The 19226-nt window shown below is 34.9% G+C and overlaps 1 protein-coding gene across 1 annotated transcript in view; it reads right to left on the reverse strand.

The window, feature by feature from the left end:
- LOC114331213 (G-protein coupled receptor Mth2-like) overlaps positions 1-19226 on the reverse strand; it is a 680964-nt gene that overhangs the window by 348102 nt on the left and 313636 nt on the right. The gene's annotated exons all lie outside the window — the stretch shown is intronic.

A 19226-nucleotide genomic window follows, 5' to 3' on the forward strand; every position in this document is an offset into this window, starting at 1 on the left:
TGAACTTTATTCGTCGGGAATAATTGAAGTGCGTTGATTGTTCGGTATTCGGAAAGACTTAGACATTTTGAAAAGTACGTGTGTGCCGACCAAAGATGTTGCTACAAGAACTGACCATAAAACAGCTCCGTGAACAATTAGAAGAGTACGAATTAGACAGCAGTGGGTGCAAGATAGTCCTACAAGCACGACTCAAGGATGTCCTCACGAAGAACGGAGATGACCCAGAGACGTTCCACTTCCAGTCAGCAGAACAAGTAATCTTATCGAAATTAAAAACTGTTTCTGAAACGATCAATGAAACTTCTAGAAAAAGCGACGATAAATTCGAAAATGTTGCTAAAAGATTCGACGAGACTTCTCAAAAGATTGATGAAACTTGTAGAAAAAGCGACGATAAATTCGAAAATGTTGCTAAAAGATTCGACGAGGTTTCGCAAAAGATTGACGAAACTTTTAAAGAGGTCTGTAGACAAAACAACGAAAAACTTGAAGAAGTTTGTAGACAGAACGACGAGAAATTTGAAGAAGTTTCTAGAACATTCGATAAGATGCAGAAAAGTGTAGAGACCGTAGAAGAAAAGATCAAACAACTAGAGAGCATGATAACCGATACAAAAGTACAACCATCAGTTAATGCAGCAGCGTTAGATCCTGTGGTGAAAGATGAACTACCGAGAGACGAAACGTCGCATAATATGAGATTCAAATTATCACCTGCAACAGTAAAGCTTAGAACAGCGACTGGTGAGCTAATTAATACATATGGCGAGGCTAATATGTCAGTATCCATTGGCCAGACCACAGTTGAACATCAAGTATTAATTGCCGAGATCTCCGACGAATTCATATTGGGGATGGACGTACTAAGGAAAGTGGGGGCAATATTGGATGTTCAAAATGGAGTTCTCAAGATCAATGGTGAAGAGTTGCCCTTTCACGACGACAAAGAAGATGTCATCCGCTTACTTACTACATGCGACGTAACCATACCCGGTAATAGTGAGAAAATTCTGATGACCATGCTTGATGGACACTGCCGAGAGGGAAGTTTAAGGATGGTCGAAGATGTGGATAATGTCGAGTTCCTAACGGCGAAAACTTTGGTAAAAGTTCGAGATGCGATCCCTGTAAGAGTTATGAATTTAAGGGAAACTGCTATCAAGTTAAGTAGAGGAGCTTTGATCGGGCAGTGTGTTCCCGTGGCTTCAATTTGCTCTGTGAATACCAATGAGAAAACATCGAAGGCGAAGTATCCAAAGGAGCTTGTTGAGATGATCATTGAAAGATGCCAAGATCTTGATCATGAACGAACGGAAAAAGTGACATCTATGCTGATAGAGTATCAAGATGTTTTTGCTATTGACACGAAGGATAAGGGAAAAACAAGCATAGTAACGCATAAAATAAATACCGGAGACGCTCAGCCAATCAGACAACGGCCTAGACGACTTCCATTTGCGAAAAGAGATGAAGCCGAAGAGATTATCAAGGATATGGACAAACAAGGGGTAATTGAACCATCGAACAGTCCATGGACATCACCAGTAGTTCTGGTAAAGAAGAAAGATGGTTCAACGCGTTTTTGTATCGACTACCGCCAGCTCAATGCGGTAACAAAAAAAGATAGTTATCCTTTGCCCAGAATAGACGATACATTGGATACTCTCTCCGGTTCTCGTTGGTTTTCCACACTCGATTTAAAAAGTGGATATTGGCAAGTAGACATGGAGCCAGCCGATCGGGAGAAAACCGCATTTTCGATAGGATCAGGGCTTTGGCAGTTTACGGCTATGCCGTTTGGTTTATGTAATGCCCCTGCCACATTTGAAAGATTAATGGAGGCAGTTTTAAGAGGTCTAACATGGAAAACATGCCTGGTTTACTTGGATGATGTAATTGTGGTTGGAAGGTCCTTTGATGAACATGCCAAGAATCTAATAGACGTCTTTCAACGATTGAGGGCAGCGAACTTGAAGTTAAGTCCGAAGAAATGTCACATGTTTCGACGAGAAGTTAAGTACTTAGGACATATTGTATCGAGTAATGGTGTAACAGCTGATCCTGAAAAAATTGATGCAATTAAAGATTGGCCAGTACCAAAAGATAAACATGAAATTAGAAGTTTCCTTGGCCTATGCACATATTACCGACGATTTGTCAAAGGATTTGCCAATATCTCCAAGCCCCTAACAAAGTTGACGGAGGAGGGCAAAGAATATACATGGAGTGAGGAGTGTCAAAAAGCTTTCGAACAACTACAAAGGGCTCTGATCAGTGCACCGATATTAAGCTACCCGGGACAGGCAGGAAAATTTGTTTTGGATACCGATGCTAGCAACAGTGCCATAGGAGCTGTTCTCTCACAAATCCAGGATGGACAGGAAAAAGTCATCGCTTATTTCAGCAAAGTCCTGTCGAAACCAGAAAGAAACTATTGCGTTACCAGAAGAGAACTGCTGGGTGTAGTGAAGGCTTGCGAACATTTCCATAAATACTTGTACGGCAGAAAGTTCCTTCTTCGAACAGATCACGCTGCTCTAAAATGGCTCATACAATTCCGTAATCCAGAGGGCCAGATGGCAAGATGGTTAGAACGACTTCAAGAATATGATTATGAGATAGAACACAGGGCCGGAAGAGTTCATTCAAATGCTGATGCCCTTTCGAGACGACCATGCAGTGCAAATTGTAATCACTGTGCCAAATTAGAGGAACGATTTTGTCCCGTGAGACGAACCACCGTCGTTAATGAGCAATGGCAGCCACAACAGTTACAAGAAGCCCAAGAAGACGATCCATGTATAAAAAGAGTATTGGATTGGATGCGTCGAGGTGAGAGACCTAGTTGGCAAAACATTAGTGCATGTAGTCCGGAAGTCAAGGCCTACTGGAGCCAATGGAATTGCCTTATACTAAAAGATGATCTTCTGTACAGAACCTTTGAGAACGATGATGGTACAGAATCTAAGCTTCAGTTGATTGTACCTAAAAGTAAAGTGTCAGAAGTATTGCGTCAGTTGCATGACGGTACATCAGGTGGACACTTTGGTATTACGAAGACTCTGCAAAAGGTTCGAGAACGGTTCTATTGGGTGAACTGTAAAGATGATGTAAGAAGATGGTGCCGGAAATGTGAACTGTGTGCATCCGGTAATGGTCCAGTTGGTAAAAAGAGAGCACCCATGAGACAGTACAATGTTGGAAGTCCTATGGAAAGAGTAGCAATCGACATTGCAGGTCCATTTCCAGAAACCGATGCTGGAAATAAATACATTCTGGTAGCCATGGACTATTTTACGAAATGGACCGAGGCCTATGCATTACCGAATCAAGAAGCTGCTACCGTTGCAGAGGTACTTGTTAAAGAATTCTTCAGCCGATTTGGTGTTCCCTTGGAGATCCACTCCGACCAAGGGCGAAACTTTGAGTCAGCTCTTTTCCAAAACGTTTGTAAATTGATTGGTGCCAATAAGACCAGAACAACACCCCTGCATCCTCAATCAGATGGAATGGTCGAGAGGATGAACCGAACGATGGGTAAACACTTGTCCAAAGTTGTATCTGAACATCAGCGAGATTGGGACCAACACATTCATTTATTCCTGATGGCCTACCGCTCGGCCGTGAATGAAACTACAGGTCAAACACCAACCTGCCTGATGTTGGGTCGTGAAGTTCGTTTGCCCTGCGACCTAGAGTTTGGCTGCAGACCTTCCGAGGAATATGTTGCAGGCGAAGAATACGTAGACCGCCTGAAGTTACGAATGAACAACATTCATGAACTTGCCCGACAACACATCCAGATAGCCAGTGACAGAATGAAAGATCAATATGATTCTCGCTGCAAGAATGAAAGCTTCGAAGTAGGTGATCTTGTCTGGCTTTATAATCCACAACGTCGTCGAGGCCTGTGTCCTAAACTGCAAAGACAATGGGAAGGTCCGTATGAAGTTAAGAAGAAAATAAATGACGTAATATACAGAATTAAGAAGTTACCAAACGGTAAACCAAAAGTTATTCACATAAATCGTCTTGCACCATATGCTGGCTCAAATGAAACAGAGGAAGCCCGAGTCCTCCAACAGGAGATGAAAGATGCACCACAGCCAAGTTTTAAGGAATTTATGTCAAATTACGCAGAAAGAAAGAGTGCTAGATTCGGCGTGACCACAGAAGTTCAGCAAGATCTGTTTGGTGTTCCAGAAAACGTCTCTCTAGCCCACTGTGTTGCACAAGACCTCGAGATGACTAAAGGAATCTCGTCCGTATTCAATAGAAAGTTCGGCCGCCTGGACGAGTTAAGGAATCAACAACCTAAAATTGGAAGAGTATTGCGATTGGAAGATGGTCCTCGATCTTTGCTGTATATAGTGACCAGGAAGTCTTATACGGACACGCCAAGCTACGAGAACATATGGCGTGCTCTAACTAATTTGAAGAAAATGGTCTGTAATTATGACATCAAAGATTTGGCTTTACCAAAAATTGGCCATGCAGTAGAAAATCTGGATTGGAAGATTGTGAGAAGCATGCTGGAAGTGATCTTCAGAGAAACTGGCGTACGGATTACTGTGTGTTGCATGAACCCGAAGATGTCATACCCTTCAAAGACAGTAGACTGTTACTTCTTTTCTAGGGGTGTATGCAGAGCTGGAGAATCCTGTAGATTCCGCCATCCTGGGCCATCTAGAGTTGCTGATCGGGACGCTCAGATCTTAAGAGGGGAGCAGTGTAACAAAATAATTATTGACCTACCCTCGTATACCAGCTCCCGTCTTAGCACAGACAGAACACTATCGATGTTTCGAGATACGCCGATGCGGCGCCGATGACGTGCAAGCGGTCACATGGACATAGCTGGAGATATATAGATATTTCTGGAATATCTGTATCGCATATATAAATAGGACATATTTGTAAATAGAGTTAGTCTTAAGCTAAAGTTTGTAAAGTAAACTTGTATAAATAAAAAATAAAGTCGTATATAAATTACGAACCGCTAGTTTTATTGTAATTAGAAGTAATTACAGTAAATAACCGCTACAATATTGAAAATTTGGAGCAGAAACTCTTTTGCTTCCATGGGAAGTTTTTTAATGAATTGTATTGGTATGTCATCTGGACCTGGTGCAGTGTCTTTTATGCTATTAAGTGCATCTTTAAATTCCCCATAACTGAGAGGTATATTAATAGCGTTAAATTCGTCGGAAATTGTAATAGGTACTGCCTCCTCCTCTTGTTTGTATGTTAGGAACTCGTTACTGTAACTTTGGTTGGATGAGAATTTTTGATAGGTATCAGCCAGTTCATTTACTATATCCTGTGGCTCAGTTAGTAGCGTTTTTTCTTTTTGCAGGCTCACAATTTGTTGGTAGGTATGCTGCCCTGTTATTTTTTTAACTTTTTTCCAAACTGATGATATATTTGTACTACTTTTTATGCTAGATATGTATGTCTGCCATGATTCTTGTTTGCTTTTTTAATTATTCTTCTTGCTTCAGCTCTACTTTTTTGTACTCTGTTAATAGATCAATATTTTTGTATTTTTTGTAGCGGTTCCAAATTGTTTTACTTAATTTAATAGCGGCTTCACATTGTGAGTTCCACCAGGGAACTGGTTTGCGTTTTTTTAAAAGTTGAGATTTACCTATGGTTATATTAGCTGCATCCAGTATAAGCTGATTGAAGCTCCTAAGTGTGTCATCAATGGAGTCTGAAATTTTAATCTGATCCATTCTGTTTGATACAATTCTCTCAAATTCAATCCAATTTGCCTTTTTTAATTTCCATTTTTGAGTTGGTATTGTATTTGTGTTTAAATTTACTCATCATCATCATTCTCTTTGCCTTATCCCTATGCGGGGTCGGCTTCCCTAATTGCATTTCTCCACACAATTCTGTCTTGGGTCATATCAATGTTAATCCCCTTTACCAACATGTCCTGCCTTATCGCCTCCCCCCAGGTCTTCTTTGGTCTTCCTCTCCTACTCCTTCCAGGAATCTGCACTTCAGCTATTCTTCGTATTGGGTGATTAACGTCTCGACGTTGAACATGACCGAACCATCTTAACCTATGCTCTCTCATTTTGGCATCAATTGGTGCCACACCTAGACTTCCCCTAATATACTCATTTCTAATTTTATCCTTCTTTGTCACTCCACTCATCCACTTGTGTTTAAATTTACTGTGTGCTTTATTAAGATTGGGAAGTGGTCGCTACTATATAAATCTTTTAATGCTGTCCAGTCTAGTTGGGTGATCAATGAGGGTTCACATATGGAGAGATCAATGGCGGAAGAAGTTCCCGTAGCCATATTGAATCTTGTTGGCGAGCCGTCGTTAAGTAGGCATAAGTTCATAGTGTTCAAAACGTTTTCTAACATATTTCCCCTCGTTGTTGTTTTATTTGATACCCATGTAATATTATGGCAATTAAAATCTCCCGTGATTATTCGAGGGGAAGGAATTTGTTGGAGAAGATTAAGTAGTTCGGGTTTAGTCAGAGTCTTGTCTGGTGGAACATAAATGCTGCAAATATTTAACTTTAGAGGGGCAAGTATTGTTACAGCAACTGCTTCGATATTAGTTGTGAGGTTTATATTTTGAACAGGTATATTTGACTTTATATATAGAGCTACTCCTCCACTAGCGTAGTTCTGATTGGGTGGATTGGTGCAAAATCCTGTGTAACCTTTCAGGTTGTGTGTTGAGTTATTCTTGAAGTGAGTTTCTTGTAACGAAATAAAATCTGGTGCATATCCTGAGATAAGAAGCTGTAACATTGTTAAATGGGTGTAATACCCATTTAAATTCCATTGTAATATACTATTGAAAGTGATTTATTGTTTAGTTGAAGCACATGAATCACTATCGGGTTCAGATACTTCATGTTGTAATAGTCTTTCTAGCTTTTTGCGTAGTCGTGTGATTCGATTTTTTAATTTTGAGTCAGTAAAATGAGGATGAGTGTCTATGGGCCATTCCACGAACATACGCCTGTTTTGGATTACTTCGACAACGAATATTTTACTGTGCAACATAAGAAGTACGAAAGTAAATGGCGTTAATAATTATTCCAATAAAGAACAATGTAATTTGCAATTTACTTTCGTTGTTCTTATTTTGCACAGTAAAATATTCGTTGTCGAAGTAATCCAAAACAGGCGTATGTTCGTGGAATAGGGTATACAAGCATTATAATAAGTAATGGTAAATCTGGTATATAATCCTTAACAATATTATAGACATCTTTAGCTCCGCATGTAGACATCTTTTGTAGCTAACATTATCATGATTAACCATGACAAAATCAGGTATGGTTATATTACCTAGGGGTTCTATGTATACTTGACGCCTAAAACTTAGTATGTGGCTATATTCAGGATTTGTAGCTCCAATTCTCAAACATGTTATTGGTGACATTAATTTCAAGCCTAGGTTCTGGAGAATATTAATTAACATTTCCTGCGGTATTTTTGGATGAACATTAGATAAGAGAAGACGTTCCGATGGAGTGACTAATCTACGTGCTAGAAGTACTTCATTATTTATTTTTATGGATCCTGCTTTATTTAGAAAGTCATCAACTACAGCTTTACTTGAAAGATAAACGCATACTCGGTTATTAGAGATTCTTGATGAATAAATAATATTTTTGGTTGGACGAGTGGTCCTAGTTGCAAAAGATAATCTTGCAATTTTGCGCCATTAATTGAACTGAAGATGATGGCTTGTTCTTTCACTGGTAATTTTGGAGTAGTTTGTTGAGATGCAATAGTAGAGTACATTGGAGTGTTTTGAGAAGTGGTAGGAGTTTCCATTGTTGATAAAGTATTATTCATCATTTAATGTTGTTCTGAAGCTATTTCCTTGTGGCATTTTTATGATTAATTATTTATATGGGAGATAAGCCACAATTAAAATGAAAAAAATAATTTTATTAACGTTTCGACGTCCAAATCGGGTGCCGTTGTCAAAATACAAAATATTACTAAAATAAACAAAAGTGTTGTTGCTAAGCAAAAAAATTCTTCTAATAATTTATTTAATCTCACTCATTTATATTGGCAATTCAGACATATATTATACATTTTAAAGTAGAAGACTTTAAAATGATATTGCCAATATTTATGAGTTGCGTTCCTGGGACGACTTACTGAAAGATAGTTCATTCGATTACATGAAATTAACCCCAACTCAAGAATATCCGTCATAAAAAATTATAGCATGTGATATGTCTTTAAAAAGACAACCAAATGCAATGACAGTAAAATTGTCAATAAAACAGTCTGAATTGCCAATATAAATGAGTGAGATTAAATAAATTATTAGAAGAATTTTTTTGCTTAGCAACAACACTTTTGTTTATTTTAGTAATATTTTGTATTTTGACAACGGCACCCGATTTGGACGTCGAAACGTTAATAAAATTATTTTTTTCATTTTAATTGTGGCTTATTTCCCATATAAATAATTATTCATCATTTAGTTTTACTTGAACGATTTATTATAAACATATTCAAGTACGGCCCTGGTTTTAATTGTTGTTAATAAAAAACCAGTCCGGTGTAGTGTTGATATGAAAATTTTATATAGATAGATTTCCAAATGAATATATTATTTCAATCTAATTAATGTTCTTCTACTCACGTTTTTGGGTCTTCTTATAACACTAACTTTATTGAACAGGTATATAACTTTTGTTAATTTACTATTGTGAAAATACTGGTATAAAATTGCGAGTATATCGGAGCTGAAATTAAACACGCTTTGTGGTTCGGAATCAGGTCCGGTCTGTATTTTAATTTTCATTTCACTCTTTTATTATTTCACTTGCAATTTATTTTTTCTACGAGCGTGCAAAAATGTCTACTTTCGCGCACGCATTTTAGTTTAGAAAGTTTTACTTTTCCGCACGCGTGTTACTTTTCCGCACGCGTTTTACTTTTCCGCACACGTTTTACTTTTCCGCACGCGTTTTACTTTTCCGCACGCGTTTTACTTTTCCGCGCGCGTGTTAATTTAGATATGTTAATATGGCCTTAAAGTAATTATAATACATGCAATAAACTAATATATAGATATTATTTACTAATTTATTTCAAATATATCTTATTGTGTTTATGTTTTAATGAAATTAACGCGAGAATTCGATGAAATAAAATAATTATGACATAATATTCGAAAGTCAAATCAGTAGACAATAACAGTGGTTTTGAATCGTCGTCATGGAAACCAAGATCGTCGTCATGCTAACCAATTATGCTGAAACTTTGGTTTTGACAACCTTGTCAAAGAATTAATTTGTGTATGTATTTTCATATTAATTAAATTAGTTGATTAAGATTTGGTCATTTTTTAAAGACTCGTAGAAAAAATATTGTTCCTAACGCTTGCAGAAAGTCTCTTTTCCGCACTCGACTGCTTGCCGAACTCCCGCTTCGCGTCGTTCGGCAAACTGCAGTCGCGTGCGGAAAAGTATGACTTTCTGCATTTGTTTGGACAAACCTAGCAGGTGCATTTGTTCAGAATGTGCAATTAATTCAATGGGTCTATTGAATAAAAAGAAGTATTTGCTTTTACTTACAAGTATTTAAGTATTTACTTAATACTAATTGAATAAAGTCATTTCTTTAATGCTTTATTCAATTACCGTTAAGTAAATACTTAAATACGAGGAAGTAAAAGCAAATACTTCTTTTTATTCAATAGACCCAATTAATTGATTAAGATTTGGTCATTTTTTAAACGCTCGTAGAAAAAATATTGTTCCTAACTCTTGCGGAAAGTCTATTTTCCGCACTCGACTGATTGCCGAACTCCGCTTCGCGCAATCGCGTGCAGAAAAGTATTACTTTCCGCACTTCTTAGGAAAATACCTATAACATAACAAAAATTGTTAATTACTTTCAAAATTGGGATATATTTAATAAAGAATCCACACAGAAAAATATAATAATTAATTAATTCTAATACTCTATCAGTTTCTGTATTTTTCCCTTATATATCTAGATATTTATTTAAAATAAATATGTAATGTTAAGTTAATACCAAATGAAATATAAAATTTCTTAAGCCGGCCCATTTCAATACTTATATTTACCTGAAATCCCTTTATTGCTTCATCAGCGGGTTACTCTTAAATTCTGCATAAGTCAATTCTTAGAATTATTGTGAATGAGCTTTATAACAAAGTTAGCCTAATCAATTTTTTTTTGGATTTTATATTATGGGGCAGTACATTTAGGTAGAATTGGAGCAACGCATAATATCTTGTGTAACTGTTTTTGCGCAAATTTCACGCTTTGACAGAAATGCAGAACAAACCCAGCACTAACTTATTATAATATGGTCTATTTAGGTTTATCCATTTCACGAATATACGACTGTTTTGGATTATCTTAACAACGAATATTTTACTGTGCAAAATATGAAGAACAAAACTAAATTGCAAATTACATTGTTGCTTATTGAAATAATTATTAGAGCAATTTACTCGGAAACGGCTACAGCAATAAATTTTTTCTTTCCGTAATAAATTAGCAATAAATTAGCAATAAATTAGCAATTAATTCCTTGGGGTTGAATTTTCGATTTTCATCATCTTTTTGGGGGTGAGCTTTACGCTAGGGGATGATGGGGTAGTTTTTTGGGTTTGGTTAATATACCAATCAAGAGCAATTAAATAGCAATAAAATATGCCGTTAAAATTATCCCCGTACTCCTTTTCATTGCCGAGATATAGAGTGGGTGCTGCTAGCTTTACCGTAAAGCTAGCAGCACCCACTGTTTCTCGGAAACGGCTACAGCAATAAATTTTTTCTTTCCGTAATAAATTAGCAATAAATTAGCAATTAATTCCTTGGGATTGAATTTTCGATTTTCATCATCTTTTTGGGGGTGAGTTTTACGCTAGGGGATGATGGGGTAGTTTTTTGGGTTTGGTTAATATACCAATCAAGAGCAATTAAATAGCAATAAAATATCCCGTTAAAATGATCCCCGTACTCCTTTTCGTTGCCGAGATATAGAGTGGGTGCTGCTAGCTTTACCGTAAAGCTAGCAGCACCCACTGTTTCTCGGAAACGGCTACAGCAATAAATTTTTTCTTTCCGTAATAAATTAGCAATAAATTAGCAATTAATTCCTTGGTGTTGAATTTTCGATTTTCATCATCTTTTTGGGGGTGAGTTTTACGCTAGGGGATGATGGGATAGCTTTTCAGGATTGGTTAATATACCAATCAAGAGCAATTAAATAGCAATAAAATATGCCGTTAAAATGATCCCTGTACTCCTTTTCATTGCCGAGATATAGAGTGGGTGCTGCTAGCTTTACCGTAAAGCTAGCAGCACCCACTGTTTCTCGGAAACGGCTGCAGCAATAAATTTTTCCTTTGCGTAATAAATTAGCAATAAATTAGCAATAAAATATAGTCTTAGTCTGAAATTGGTCTTATGAAGTGGTGCTGCTGATTTTACCGACATGATAAAGTCATTAGTTTTCGAGATATTTGAAGTTAAAATGAAACGACACGGTTATTTTGATCAGTGTATTGTGTCGCTTCATTTTTAATTTCAAATATCTCGAAAACTAATAATTTTATCGTTACGAATGAGGAGTATATTATTTACATAAAAACTATTGCAAAATCAAAAAATTACACTAAAATATCAATTTCGTCAGTGGCGTAGAATTTGAGAAGGGTCTACCAGCGACTATCCACTGTCGTACACCTCTGGTAGTAGCTAGAAACGTTTATTTATCTTAATTTAGTAGGGTGTACAGTACCTACACTTTCTGCCAAGTATGAGAAGGATACGCCAAATAGTTTTAAAGTACTGGGTACAAATAATTTTTATATTTTAATCATATGAATCATATCATAAATTAATCAAAATAACTGTGCCGTTTCATATTTAACTTCAAATATCTCGAAAACTAATGACTTTATCGTTGCCAATGAAGAGTATATTATTTACGTAGAAAGTATTGTAGAATCTAAAAATGGCACTAAAATAGTAATTTCTCACGTGGCGTAGAATTTGCGAAGGGTCAACCATCCACCATCCCCTGTCGTACGCCTCTGGTAGTAGCTAGAAACGTTTGTTTATCATAATTTAGTAGAGTGTCTAGTAGTCGCACTTTCTGCCAAGTATGAAAAGGATACGTCGAATAGTTTTAAAAGGCTGAGCAAAAATATTTTTTAAATTTTTAGATAAAACTCAGTAAGGAACCACATTTTATTTAAGTGTTTTAGGTTAAATCTTCGTATTTTGTGATAAGGTTTCTCCAGTTACTATATGGACAATTATTAATGAAACACCCTGTAAACAAAGAACTTGAGGAATTACATAACAGCGATTTTTCACAAAACAAAACATGTTTTTGTATTTTTTGGGTGATTCTCAGTAAAAAATGTTCTTACAAGTTTTTTCGTAGGATGCATAGTTTTAGAGATAAACGCGGATGAACTTTCAAAACATCGAAAAAGTGCAATTTTTGAACCCGAATAACTTTTGACTAAAAAATAAAATAGCAATTCTGCTTACTGCATTTGAAAGTTCAAGTCAAATTTTATCGGTTTTGATTATTTACATTGCTAAAAATTAAGTTTTTATTTGTTAAACAAAGCCATAAACACAGTGTTTCCCGTGCCCAATGCATGCGTTTTAATGTACGTAATCTACGTAGAAATTGTCTGTATGCGCGCCTACTCGTTCGATTTCAAATGGGAAATGCATGGAAAACATCATTCAATCACTATGTGTTTATAGCTTTGTTTAACAATAAAAAAATTAATTTTTAGCAATGAAAGTATACAAAACCGATAGAATTTGACTTGAACTTTCAAATGCGGGAAGCAGAATTGCCATTTTATTTTTCAATCAAAAGTTATTCGGGTTCAAAAATTGCAATTTTTCGATTTTTTGAAAGTTCAACCGCGTTTACGTCGAAAACTATGCATCCTACGAAAAAACTTGTAAAAAACATTTTTTGCTTAGAATGACCCAAAAAATACAAAACATTGTTTTGTTTTGCGAAAAATCGCTGTTATGTGATTCCTCAAGTTATTTGTTTATAACAATCTTATCGACATCCGGATCGACTGTTACCCAAAAAATTCGTCTTCTACGGGTCAAAATACATAAAAAAAACTTGGGTAAGTCCATCTGAATTAAGGAGGCCGTTGTACCCACACTGGCGACAGGACTAAAAAGCAAAAAATAAAAAAATCAAACTCGACGGATTTTTCGAAAAAAACGTTCTTTAAAAAAATGAAAAAATCGAACACATTCGTTAAAGAAAAGCGTGGGGCGAGAACCGTTTATTCAATGAAGACGTGCCCCACGCTTTTCTTTAACGAGTGTGTTAGATTTTTTCATTTTTTAACGAAAGTTTTTTTCGAATAATCCGTCGAGTTTGATTTTTTTTTAATTTTTTGCTTTTTAGTTGATTTTTTTTTATTTTAACTTTTAGGCACTCATAACTAAATAAAAGCGTTTCTTAAAAATTTTTTTTTCATCTTGTTTTATTTTTTACTTTTTAGTCTTACACTTTTCAAACATTAAAATATATCGTTATGTTTAAAAAAATGATGTAGGTATATGACAGATACCTTTTTTGCATTTACTTTAACTTTTGATACATACATTGTACATTTTCTGTAATTTCTTCATACATTTCTTAAATCAAAATCATTATTTACGACTACTACAGTTTTCGCAGTATTTCCATCTCTTGTAATACTTTACTATTGCACGGTGTAGACGTTGTTAATTTCTCGCAATGCAGTTCTTCGATGAGCAAGCCGTCTAAAGGTACGTATCCATACAAGGGTAAACCTCGCTCGGTGTAGTACCTAGTAGTCTGGGCTGATTATCGGAGAATAGGCCATTTTTGGGAAAAGTTATTTACCAGCAATTTTATTGCTGGAATCGAATTATAAGATCCTATATATTAATAATATAGGTATGCAAAGTCCGCAGATAGTGTGCTACTTTTTTATAAACAAAATGGCGCCCGAAAATCGTGTTTTTTTCAATTATTGCCCTATAACTCCGAAGATTTTAACTTTACAACAAAAATACTCGAATAAAAATTCACCCTGATTAAATTCTGCATAGAGACGTGTTTTTCCGGATCTGCTCCGACGAAAATTTTCGTCGGAAAATGCAGATTTTCTCAACAAAATCTTTAATTTTCAAATAAAGTTTTAGATAAGTAATTATCTACCAATAATTAAGTAATTTGGTGACTTAAAAGCCTTCTTGGTTTAGATTATAGTTCCAAAAGCTGGTGAAAATTAAACGAATATTTTAGCAACAATTCAATTGTTAATTAATAATTTACGGTCGCAATAATAACCAAAATAATTATGATACACTGATCAAACTTTGAAATCTTATAAAGATGAGAAGCCTATTTAACATTTTGTCGACAAAATATAATTTTTTTATTTTTTTGCATAATCTTTAAATGTTAAAAAAAAATAGTTATAAACAAATTAACGTTTCTCAAAAAGTTTTTATTATATTAAAATTTTAAAAAATAGCTAAAATGCGCATTTTAAATATCTTGAAAATGAATGCTTTAAAACTTTTTTGCAACCATTTGCAAAAAAGTTATGAAACAGCAAAGTAAACATAGGATTGCTACGGTGTTTACAATTTTTTTTTAATTCTTTCAAAGCTTAGAAGTGAGTTTAAAGTACAAGCTAATTATTTACAAAAAAAATCGATTATCAGTTTAATAGTTATATTTTAATTAAAGATTATAAATATATTTTTTTGTAATTTACACGCACGAAAGTAGAATCATACAGTACTGTAGCCAAAAATTTTCACTCGGAGCGACGACCGGCCGCGCGAGACGTACACTTTTATAAATAATACATGCTGCGTGTCAGTCGCTTCGAGTGAACATTTGAGCTCCGACTCTGTATCAGGCCTACTTTTGCGCTAAAAATTACAGCAAAAAGTATTTTTAATCTTTGATTAAAATATAACCATTGCACTAATTTTTGACATTCTTTGTAAGTAATTAGATTGTACCATAGACTCACTTTTAAGCTTTGAAACAATTAAAACAAATTATAAACAACGAAGATATCGTATATTTACTTTGCTGTTTCATAACTTTTTTGCAAATGGTTGGAAAATTTTTTTAAAGCATTCATTTTCAAGACCTATGAAATACGAGTTTTAAGTATTTTTTAAAATTAGAATATAATAAACAATTTCTGAGAAATGTTAATTTGTTTATAACAATTTTTTTAAAACATTTAAAGATTATGCAAAAAATGAAAAATGTATATTTTGTCGACAAAATATTAACCTTAACCATCTTTCTAAGTTTGATCAATGTCTCATGATTATTTTGGTTGTTATTGCGACTGTAAATTGTTAATTAACAATTGAATTGTTGCTAAAATATTCGTTTAATTTTCACCGGCTTCTGCAGTTATAATATATACCAAGCAAACTTTTATTTCACCAATTTATTTAATTATTGATAAATAATTACTTGCCCAAAAAATTTATTTTAAAATTCGAGATTTTGTTGGGAAAACCCACATTTTCCGAGGAAAATTTTCGTCGGAGCAAATCGGAAAAAACATGCGTCTATGTAGAATTAAATTGGGGTGAATTTCTATTTGAGTATTTTTGGTGTAAATTTAAAATCTTCGGAGTTATAGAGCAATAATTGAAAAAAATACGATTTGTTGGCGCCATTTTGTTTATAAAAAAAGTAGCACACTATCTGCTGACTTTACATATCTATATTAATAATATATAGGATCTTATAATTCGATTCCAGCAATAAAATTGCTGGTAAATAACCTTTCTTTGTACTTTACTAATTATACCAGCGTATTATAACTATTTTTTTTTTCAAAATTTATAGATTGTGCAAAAAAAAGAAAAATTTTTATTTTGTCGATAAAATATTAAATAAGCATCTCATCTTTATAATCTTTATAAGTTTGATCAATGTATCATGATTATTTTAGTTATTATTGCGATCGTAAATTGTTAATTAACAATTGAATTGTTGCTAAAATATTCGTTTAATTTTCACCGGCTTCTGGAATTATAATCTATACCAAGAAAGCTTTGATGTCACTAAGTTATTTAATTATTGATTAATAATTACTTACCTAAAACTTTATTTGAAAATTAGTTTTTGTTAGGAAAACCCGCATTTTCCGAGGAAAATTTTCGTCGAAGCAAATCGTGAAAAACATATCTCTCTGCAGAATTTATTTGGGGTGAATTTTTATTTGGGTGTTTTTCTTGTAAAGTTAAAACCTTCGGAGTTATAGAGCAATAATTGAAAAACTACGATTTGTCGGCGCCATTTTGTTTATAAAAAAAGTAGCACACTATCTGCGGACTTTGTATACCTATATTATTAATATATAGGATCTTATAATTCGATTCCAGCAACAAAATTGCTGGTAAATAACTTTTCCATGAATTTTGCTAATTAGCCTAGAGTATAGCTCCACTTAGTGGATCCGTCGGTGATCGCCGCTTGGCGCGTACACTCTTCGTTTCAACCGGTTTGCGGTTTATATGTAAGGGAGCGCATGCTTTATCCATTTGAGCAGCTACACCGAGCGGGGTTCACCCTTGTATGGATACGTACCTTAATGATCGCACTCGGCTCAATGAAACGTAAGCTTTGCAGGCTCAATGCAGACTTTTAAGCCTGTCCATACGCAAACACTTTCGGGCCCAAGTTCACGACAGCGCAGCGTAGTCAACAGTCGATCCTTGCGTTTTATGGACAGTCGAAGCCCACGACAATACTAAGGGCAGCATCGGCGAGAAACTGGATAAATTTGAAACTTTATTGTTTATATATGAAGCATAACGTAAACAAATAACGTAAAAAGTGAAATTATGTATAGTTCATATAATTAGCTACAATCTGTAAAAGTTTCAAGTTTCTACATTGTAAAAAACAAAAGAATTTAAGCATTTTCCATTAAAATCGTTTTTTTATTTAAACAATTCATAAACATAAAAAAAATTTGATCGACTATTCGTGTATTGTTCCCGCGAATCCATATGTCTGCAAAATTTCATTCATTTCCATTGAAGAAAAGGCAGTCAAATAAACGTCTAAAGATTTGACGCAAGCGATTGAACTAAATAAAAGCGTTTAAAAAAATGAAAGACAATTTGTTTCCTTTCGATTCAGTGGCTATATACAACCTCCAAACGGCTGTTTCTGTCTTACGACGTCCTCAGTGGAGCTGTGTGCACAGTACTTCTGTTCTCACTAAAGGGATTTTACCTATAGTTCCACCTTCGTAAGATACTGTATACTTTCATAGCCAGTAGTCAATGGCTTAGTTTGTATATAGTTTTTGTAAGTATTCCTCAAAAGTTATATTTTCTTCTGCAATTATCAATTTACTAGTTCTTTTTGTGCTTTATTGGTGTCTGTTTTACTCTGAGCTGATCTTGTTAATTGTCATTGCTTTCTGAGCCTTCTGTTCTCAATTATTTTTCATTGTGTCAATTAATTAATTGTATTTATTTCCATATACTTGTCACTGTTTTAATATTGTTCAGTACATTGTTTTTAGTACATCGTCCATTATAATGCAGAGTGCACTTTTTCCATGAAACTAGCTGACGGTTTGTAATTATTCAAAGCGCGATGATTGATGTCAACAACATAATGGGTCTCAGAAGAGCTTTAAAACGATTCAAATTGTTTCAAACAATTCTCAAGCCGTTTGTGATTAATGATAAATATTCGTTGAGGAAATTATTAAACAAAAACTTTATATCAAATGGGTTTTATCCGAGCATATCGAAAAATAATTAGTCAATTATAATCTGCTCTTGATAGAAAGAAAATACGATTTACTCGTCACAAAAATTATAATATTCCATACAAATATTACAGGATATTTTTTGGATGAAAATAATACTAGTTATTTATGATATAAGTGTTAAAAGTACAATTTTAAAGCACGCATGTGAAGGTTTGCAGAATGAGCGAAGCGAATTCTGCAATTCACATGAGTGCCTTAAAAATGTACTTTTGTCAGATTTTTGAAGTATACACTCTTTTGCATGTAATACTTATCTTACCTTCTTCTTCTTCTTCTTAACTCAGGCGAGACTCGTTAGTCTCTGGCACTTGGTCATAAGACCTTTGTACCAAACCTTGTTCTCCTTAAACTTTAATAAGTCCTGTGGCCTCAACGAAGGCCAACAGTTTTCTTATTGCTAGTTTTAAGATCTCTTCTGGTTCAAACCTCATTTGACCAGTGAAGTTCTGCCTTACATCACCTAGCACACTGCAATAGCATAGTATGTGTATGGCAGTTTCTTCTTCCATTTCGCACTTTCTGCACCATGGTTCATTCACCTTACCTAGTTTGTATAGGTGATTTCTTAAACGACAATGTCCAGTCACCATTTCAGTGACCGTTTTGATCTCTCGTTTATTGAGGTTCATCAAACTGTTCGAGAGTTTTTTATCAATATTCTTGATTATTTTTTTAGTCTGGATTTGCCCTTGAGTGGTTCTCCATTTATTTTGATGATTCTTTATCAGCCATTTCTGAACCTCGTTTTTCATAGCATCTTTAGTGATGCCACAGAAAGGTTCTGGGCCTTCAAAAGTTTTTCTCGAGCCTTGTTTCGCTAACATATCTGCTCGTTCGTTCCCATGCACCCCTTCATGACCCGGCACCCATATTAAAGACACTTTGTTGTCTTTTGCCAGGTTATTGAGGAGATCTTTGCAGTTTCTCACCAGTTTTGATTTGGTGAGAGGGTTCTTTACAGCACAGCCAGAATAGCCGATTGGCTATCTGTGTAAATGTTGATTCTCTTAGCTTTAGGGTCCTCATCAATTATTTCATCAATGCAGGCCACCAAAGCAAAAACTTCAGCCTGGAACACCGTTGTATGTTGACCTAGGCTGTAAGATTTATTATAGTTACATGTTTGCCCAAAGACTCCTGATCCAGTACCATGGGTAGTTTTAGATCCATCAGTGAACCATATTAAGTCTCCATTAATGTTTGGATCTTACCTTATCTTAATCTGACAATTTCGAGTATTTTTAAGGATAGATTTTTTTTCGGGTCCCCCTTAACGAACTTCCCTGTGTTAAGTGCCAATATAATAGTAGAGGTACATCTGCAGGGTAACAAGTTTCTCCCCATATGATAATATGACGCGCTCGAGTA

Source organism: Diabrotica virgifera, chromosome 7 (assembly GCF_917563875.1).
Source record: "Diabrotica virgifera virgifera chromosome 7, PGI_DIABVI_V3a".
NCBI classification, from domain to species: Eukaryota; Metazoa; Arthropoda; class Insecta; order Coleoptera; family Chrysomelidae; genus Diabrotica; species Diabrotica virgifera.